At 38.2% G+C, this 6,827-nt stretch overlaps 1 pseudogene; it reads left to right on the forward strand.

Annotated features, from left to right (window-relative positions):
• Positions 1 to 4,081: 4,081 nt before the first annotated feature.
• LOC143612493 (ARF guanine-nucleotide exchange factor GNL2 pseudogene) lies at positions 4,082 to 6,606 on the forward strand (annotated as a pseudogene).
• The last annotated feature ends 221 nt before the right edge of the window (positions 6,607 to 6,827 follow it).

The following is a 6,827-nucleotide window of genomic DNA, read 5'->3' on the forward strand; positions in this document are numbered from 1 at the left end:
CTTTTAACTCTATATCATTCAAAGGAAGTGGTTTAACTCATTTAACTTCATTTCTCTCATATTAATACATAATTAAAATAACAAATCAATTAGTAATTAATACATAATTAATACATATTGTTCATTTTAACCCGTTAAAAGCATAATACATGAGGCTTTTTAACACACTTTAACACAAGTAGGGAGTGCGTTAATCCGTCTTTAAAGTGACATGTCATTTTAACCTATGTAAAGGTTAGAGTATACCCCATGACCTAAGAGGCGGCTTATAAGTTATAAGTTAATAACATTCCATTTAATCTTGGGCATAAAAACACCACATGATTTGATAATATTTAGCTTAATTAGTTTCTATAAGTATACTGATTATCGTTAATCACTGAATTTTAATCTTAATTACCATGAATATATTTTATTTTAAAATATGTATTACTTTAGATATATTTTCAATTTTCTACTGTTGATTATAATATTTACAATCTTTTATTTAATATTAATCCATAACTCTACTATTATAACCTTTTTTTTCAATAATGACATGACTTGATCTTTCACCTTTAAAAAAAATAAAGTTTTATCCAACACCTTAATATCATTGAGTCAAATATAGTTATGTAATACAAACAAACTAAAATAATATATTAAAGCTAACTTTAAAATAACCCGCTTAATCTATCAACCCAACACATATAACACCCATGATCAACAACATAAATAGTGATTACTTTTAAACATAAATTGCAAGTATCTGATTCCATTTCATAGGAACCATATGTGGAAATAACCTTTTTTTTAAATATCATAAACTAATATATTAAAATTTCTAGAACAATAATAATAATAATAATAATAATAATAATAATAATATAGTTTCCTAGCAAGTAGCAACTAGTATTCCTTTCGCGTGACAAACGAGTCAAGTCAACACGTTGGCAGCCAGCCAGTCAACATAATAACACTCCTTCAATTCACGCGTACCTTCCACTTTACCTCATATTCCATAATATATATTCTCATTATTACTTATACAAACTCATAACATCTCAAATCATCAACCCATTATTCATACATATTCCACCATCAAAACCCATATCCACTTTTTAATATCATTTGATTACAAAATGATGAGTTCAAGATCACTTGTTGTTGCTTTCATTGGTTACATGTTCATGGCTATGTTTGATGTAACACAAGCTCAAGAATTCGCTCCTTCTCCCGCTCCGATTCCTGCGAACGACAGTTCGGCGATCGATCAAGGGGTGGCCTATGTACTTCTAGTTGTGGCACTTGCAATCACTTATCTTGTTCATTAGTTTTTAGTTTGGATGGTTATATATATATATTTATAGATTATTAATTCTTTTAAATCTTATATATTGATTTTTGTAGTGTGAATACATGGAATTATGGATGATGGATTTTGATTTGAATATTACAAGATATATAATAAATAGTTTTCTATAACTTTTGTTTGGTGTTTTAAGATTAATTGTTGGAATTCAATTATTTTTGAATAAATGATGTTTGAGAAGGTACCGATTTGGTATGGTACCGTATATGTACCGGTACCGAATCATACAAAGTTTTGAGTTTCGGTACCGGTTCGGTATGATACCGGTGTTTTTCGAATTTTTGCATTTAATACCGTTATTATACATATATTTTCAAATTTTAGGATCGGTATCGGTTGGTACCGGTACCGTCTCAAGCTTATCCCTATCGTACCTAAAGTACATGTAACGGAACCCGTACATTAAAATTCGGTAAGGCATCCAGATTTACTTTACTGATTCTTGGTATGGATACTTTTGGGCATGAATACAGTACCGATCTCATCCCTAACTGACGAGGAGCCCAACTTCAATTTTAATTTATGACGATCACAGCTTTCAGTATATTTACCTACAACAATCCATTCCTAACAGATGCTTAACACCGCTAGTTTTTGATGAGCCGGAAGGGTGATTTGTCTATACGGTCCAGCTCATGTCAGTCGTCCAGCTCATCAAAAACTAACGGTGTTAAACATCTGTTAGCTAAAGATTATTGTAGATCAATATATTGAAAGTTGGGATTGTCAGAAATTACATTTGAAGCTGGACTCACCGTCGACCAATATGTAAGAATGGGTTCATTATAATCCAATTTGCCTTATTATTGACCCGTTGACCACAAGTCGAGAGCTCGATATGTTTAATTTACAAGAGCTTGAGCTCAGCTCGTTTTAAATTTTGTTTCTGACAATCAAGTCCAACTTGCGAGTAGTTTCACACAAACCCGTATACGCTTTGTGTTTTAGTTCACCTAACCAATTTGTCAATCCACCAATATGAAATCCTTTATTCCACCAACCCAACATAACTGACGCCCCGAGATTAATATGCACATATGCAAGATTGATAATAGAAACATTCTAAATATAGTTTACAACCATTGAAAACAAAAACATAAAAGAGAAATTTAAGGTACTATTATTCGGTTTAGCCTCTTGTTTACCTCCACAAACCACAACAATATCATATATGTCTTTGTTTCATACTCGACAATAAATTACTAAACTACCCTTGCTCTAACATATTATTCTAACTTGTATAAACTATATAGGCCATTTCATATTACTAAACCAAATGAATAAAAGATATGATCCAGAAGAGGATCTGAGGAAGATCCCGCGCACGACGAGGACGAGGACGAAGATGAAGACGACGAAGACGAATATGATGACGAAGATGACGAGAAAACGAGTAGGATTAAAAGAAGCAAAGATTTAGGCCTCTCATGCATGTTAAACACCGAGGTAGGGGCGGTTCTCGCGGTTATCCGTCGGAGAACCGACTCGGCCTCCCATTATTATCAAGACGACGCGTTAGATTCCGCCATACCCCAATCGTTAAAATCGTTAAGAACGCTTATTTTTACTAACCAACAACCATGGAAACAGGTCGACCCGTCAATCTATATCTCACCTTTTTTGGATGTTATATCATCTGATGGGGTCCCTGCGGGGGCCACCGCTGTGGCCCTCTCATCAGTTTTAAAAATAAGACAGAATTACAAATTTTGTCCTTTAAAAAAAGCCAAATTACGCTTCGTGTCCTTTTTTTAGTTTCCTTGCAGGCAGTGTACTTTAAACTTTTTTTTTCTACACGTTATGTCCTTTTACGCTAACTGGGTTAGAAAAACTCAGTTAAATACCCTCACGTGAGGTGCATGTGAGGGCATATTGGTCTTTTTGCCTACCCTGCAACTTCTTCTTCTTCTTCATTTTGCAGATCTTTACCTTCCCCTCCTTTCTCTCTTAGTTCTCTCTCTACGCCACCACCATCACCATACCACAACCACTCCGCCCATGGATATCCTCAAACACCATCACCACCGCCACCACAGCTCCGCCACCGCCACCACCGCTCCAGCTCCGACCACTCCTATGACGCAGACGCCGCCACAGCTCTGCCACCAGCCACTCCGGCCATGAATTAAGATCTGCGATTTCGATTTTTCAGATCTGCGACCACCAACCACAGCTCCGTACACCGCCGCCACCAACCACTCCGGCCACCACCACAGCTCCGCCACCACCGCTCCATCTCCGTCACTGCTTATTCGCCACCACCACAGCTCCGCCACCACCGCTCCAGCTCCGACCACTCCTATGACGCCGACGCCGCCTCGGAGTTTGTGTTTCATGTTGCGCCTCCACCGGAGAATCATGCTGAGCTTGACCTTACTCTCCGGTTGTAATCGTATTATTATCTCCTATCGATGTGGGTTTTTATTAATATTGGTCTTCAAGGGGTTTTGTTTGACTTAAAGGGGTTTTGTTTGCAGGTACAGACGAAAAGACCAATATGCCCTCACATGCATCTCATGTGAGGGTATTTAACTGAGTTTTTCTAACCCAGTTAGCGTAAAGGACATAACGTGTAGAAAAAAAAGGTTTAAAGTACACCGCCTGCAAGGAAACTAAAAAAAGGACACGAACCGTAATTTGGCTTTTTTTAAAGGACAAAATTTGTAATTCTGTCTAAAAATAATGAAACTCAACATGTTTGACCAAAGGACGCCTGGGGCTCACGAGGTAATGGCCAATGTGATCATGGCTGTCACCGGGTGCCGTCTGGAAAAGACACACCCGGTGACAGAAGGAGCAGTTATGATAAAAATTTTACAAGTGTTGGCCGCGGTGATGCGTCACCTGGCCTCCGTCATGCTTAACGACCATGAAGTATGCACGGTCGTTAACACGTGTTTCCAGGTGGTCCAGCAGTCGGCCCACCAAGGCGATTTGTTACAACGAACAGCGCGCCACACAATGCACGATATTATCCAAATCGTATTCTCCCAGCTTCATGAAATCGAAGCCTGGGAGAATTCAGAGTCCGATAACGAGGACTCCGTCGACGAATCCGGGTACGGGATTCGTTGCGCGGTTGACATATTTCATTTTCTTTGTACTTTATTAAACGTCGTCGGAATAACGGAAACCGAAGGCTCGCCCGCGTTAACCGCGGACGAAGACGTTCAAGTTTTCGCGCTCGTTTTAATAAACTCGGCCCTCGAGTTAAGCGGAGATAGCATCGGGCGACATAAAAAGCTTCTCCGAATGGTTCAAGATGATCTTTTTCATCATTTGATCCATTATGGGACAGCTACATCGAACCCGTTAGTTTTATCAATGATTTGTAGCACGGTTTGGAACATATACGACTTTCATCGCGAATCTATTCGATTACAACTCGAAGCATTCTTCTTATTCGTGTTGGTCAAGACGCTAACCGTTCAAGGTTATTCGATTTCGTTACAAGAACTCACATTAGAAGGGATTGTAACATTTTGTAGACAACCCACATTCTTAATAGAAGTGTATATCAACTATGATTGTGATCCTTTATCTTACAATGTGTTTGAAGATATTGGGAAAAATTTATGTAAGCATGCATTTTTATCTGGTGGTGGTGCACCGGGGGCCAGTGTCACCACCACCAGCTTACAATTGCAAGCTTTTGAAGGGCTCATGGTTTTGATTCACAACATTGCGGATAATGTTGATAAGCAAAACCATTCGAGCCCTAAAGGGGCGTACCCCGTTGAGATAACGGAGTATAAACCGTTTTGGGAAGAAATTGTTGATAAAGATTCGGATTATGGAGAATGGATAAAAGCGGTGAGGATTCGAAAGGTGCAAAAGCGGAAGTTGATGATCGCGGGGAGTCATTTTAATCGAGACGAGAAAAAAGGGTTGGATTATTTGAAGATATCGAAATTGATACCGGACCCACCTGACCCCAAAGGATTTGCGATGTTTTTAAGGTAGGGGTGTGAATGATTTGGTTTTTGGTACATATTGAATGAAAACCGAAGTTTCGGATTTTGAAAAAGCTTCGATTTCTGTTTTTTGGTTTTAAAATATTGTTCGGTTTCGGATTTTCAATTCACAATATTTTGTATGGGTTCGGTTTGGTTATGGGTCGATTTTTATTTTATATACAGGCTTTTTATGTTTGTCTAATTTTTTTTTTTAAAAAGCTAATTGTTTTTTCCACCTATTGTTTGTCTGAAAAAACTTAAATGATAAACAATAGATATGAGCCTAAAAAAACCTTAAAAAACTTTCATGAAACTTATACATGAAAATTAAAAAAAAAATTAAACAAGTTTGGTGGTTTGGTTTAGAGCAGAGACATGTATAAAACCAAACCTTAATTCCCGGTTTTCTATTTGCCTTCTGCTTCAATATAAACACTATTATATATAGAATATTAACAGTTTTTTTAATAAAAGAATATATTTAAACTTTTAAATAATAATAATAATAATAAATCATTAGTTTGTGTCACTAATTGATGTTCTATGTTTTTAAGGTACACTCCAGGGCTAGACAAAACAAAGATTGGTGACTACTTAGGTGACCCAAGTGAGTTCAACCTTAAAGTACTCAAAGAGTTCACCGACACATTCGAGTTCAGAGGTTTGTTTTTTTTAACAACAAATGTTACTTTTACTTTACTTTACATTAATAAATCTAAACTACTGTCTTTCACAGGTCTGGTTCTAGACACAGGTTTACGAACCTATCTAGAAACCTTCCGACTCCCGGGAGAATCCCAAAAGATTCAAAGAATATTAGAAGCGTTTTCTGAAAGATTCTACGAACAACAATCGTCCGAAATATTCGTCAACTCGGAAGCGGTCTTTGTATTATGCTACTCGGTTATTATGCTAAACACCGACCAACACAACCCACAAGTCAAAAAGAAAATGACCGAAGACGAGTTTATTAGAAACAACAGACTCATCAACGGCGGTCAAAATCTCCCGCGAGATATCTTGACCGAACTTTTCCAATCCATCTCGACAAAAGCGATAACAATATTCGGCCAAAACGGGGCGGTCACCGACATGAACCCGAGCCGGTGGGTCCAGATCATAAACCGGTCCAAAAAAGTAATCCCATACATTTTATGCGAATTCGACGACAACATCGGCCGTGACATGTTCGCGGCCATCGCGGGCCCCACCGTCGCGACACTCTCCGCAATATTCGAACACACCGAGGACGAAGACATTATTCACGAGTGCATCGAGGGGTTATTCGCTATCGCGTGAATATGCCAGTACGGGTTACAAGACTCGCTCGACGAGCTTCTTTCGTCGTTTTGTAAGTTCACGACGTTGTTGAACCCGTACGCCTCGGCCGAAGAAACATTGTTTTCGTTTGGGCATGATTTAAAACCGCGAATGGCGACACTTGCGGTTTTTACGGTTGCAAACAACTTTAAAAACTCAATAAGAGGAGGCTGGAGAAATATTATAGATTGTTTGCTTAA

This window comes from Bidens hawaiensis, unplaced genomic scaffold, assembly GCF_021521415.1.
Source record: "Bidens hawaiensis isolate Kalapana, Puna unplaced genomic scaffold, B.hawaiensis_p1.1 tig00034632_1, whole genome shotgun sequence".
NCBI lineage: Eukaryota > Viridiplantae > Streptophyta > Magnoliopsida > Asterales > Asteraceae > Bidens > Bidens hawaiensis.